Source organism: Octodon degus, unplaced genomic scaffold (genome assembly GCF_000260255.1).
Source record: "Octodon degus isolate 3935 unplaced genomic scaffold, OctDeg1.0 scaffold00080, whole genome shotgun sequence".
In the NCBI taxonomy this organism is placed as follows: Eukaryota; Metazoa; Chordata; class Mammalia; order Rodentia; family Octodontidae; genus Octodon; species Octodon degus.
The window spans coordinates 11,136,022-11,137,791 of NW_004524656.1; the positions used below are offsets into that span (position 1 = coordinate 11,136,022).

Below are 1,770 nucleotides of genomic sequence, written 5' to 3' on the forward strand. Positions count from 1 at the left end.
ATGCAAAGGGAGGACATAGTCCACACATCGCCAGCCTCTTCCTCTGTCTTTACCGTCTGCAAGGGAGGAGTCTCACCGAATAGAGGACATCAAAAAAAAATATCGATCTCTGCCACCAGGAGCAGCAGGGCTTGGGTGTCAACTTACTGCATGGTTTGCAGGTTATAGGATTACCAAGAAAGCCATGCTTCACACAGGCATCAGATGGAAGAACACTTAGCTCATGTGGAGAAAAGGCAGAATAAGATCAGTTTCCTCAGTAAGCATCAGCCTCCAGTGCCAGCAGGTCTGGCTCCACAGCCAACGCAAGGCAATGTTCCATGTGCATCCTCTTATGCTACAGTGAAGGACCCGATTTCCTCCTCAGCAAGGTCTGACTGGGACATATGATGAATGCACCTTAAGAAGAGCAAGGAAGGACTCAGCAAACCTCAAACAGGGAAAGATCTTCCCTGATAGCATGATAAACCCAGCACAAGGCATGAGGGTCCTTAAGCCTGTGAAAGGAAATATTCTGGTACAGAATGCCAGGATACAAGGGTTGTTGTAGCTTGAGGTTTTGCAAAGGAACATGATACAACACAGGACACATTTCATAAGATTATTTTATAAATAATCACCCAAGGAATCATATACAAAAAGTACAGGAAATCTGTCCATACACTAAAGACCAAAGAATCCAGCTGAGGTCCTGGAACCTATGATAATATCCTGCATGATTCCAGCTAAAGACCTAGAGCCCATAAAAATGCCTCCCATGAGTCCAACTGGAGGCCTAGAGCCCATAACAATGCCTCATGCAGCCCTGCTTCATGGATCTGGAAGGCTCCAACATTAGTGGTGGAGCTAGAAAGTTGGTGCCAGTGGGATGAAGGATCTGGGTCAGCATGCTGGGGGTTAGAAACTAGAGCCTGGAAGCAATGCTCAAAGTAAGAACTAGAGCTGCCCTGAAAAGCACCACAGAGATTCTCAGCTACAGTGAGGTCCTGAGCTCCTCTGAGGATAAGGAAAGCTGAGTTCCCATCAGGAAAGCCGACATGACAAGCTTCTGCCGGAGACTGCACTGTGCACAATCTTCTCTCGAGCCAGGAACCAATGCTCAAAGTGAGGACCAGAGCTTTCCCAAAGTGAATTGCAGCCATTCTCAGTGACAAGGTCCTAGCACCTTTGATGATGAGAGCAGCTGAATTCACCAGGAAAGCCATCATGACAAGCTCCTCAAAGAGAACCAGTAGCTCCCAACAGCTTCCAGTAGCTCCCAATAGCTTCTCCTCCAGTTCTGTCTCTTATGCTGCTGGCAACAATCCTCAGGTGGACCTCCCACACCAGCACCATGCTGGATCAGTTCAGCTGAGTGTTACAAGTAGACTTGAAGCTGTGAATCCACCACCAGGGTGAAGCACATTACCTGCGTTATCAGCCTCCACACCCCCAAGGATCAAGTGAAAGTATCCCTGGAGAGTGTCCTTCTAAAAACAGCCTGCCAGATAAATGTTACTAGGTTTTGCTGTGCTGGCATAGCCTGGAGTTGGAGTCCAGGTTCATCTCACTGTGAACAAAGAATCGAGTGGAACAACCAAAAAGTGGTGACAAAATGTATTTGAAAAGGTAAACATGGGGGCTGGAGAGATGGCTCAGTGGTCTAAAGCACCTACTTGGAACAAGCTTGGCAGTGCACATGGACCGCGGTTCAATCCCCCAGCACCACATGCCAGCCAGCCCCGCCCCCTGGTGGGCTGAGCTGGCCACACACACACACACACACACACA

At 48.5% G+C, this 1,770-nt stretch overlaps 1 pseudogene; it reads left to right on the forward strand.

Moving 5' to 3' along the window:
• The first annotated feature begins 1,037 nt into the window (after nt 1-1,037).
• LOC105742892 overlaps nt 1,038-1,770 on the forward strand; it is a 12,103-nt pseudogene continuing 11,370 nt past the window's right edge.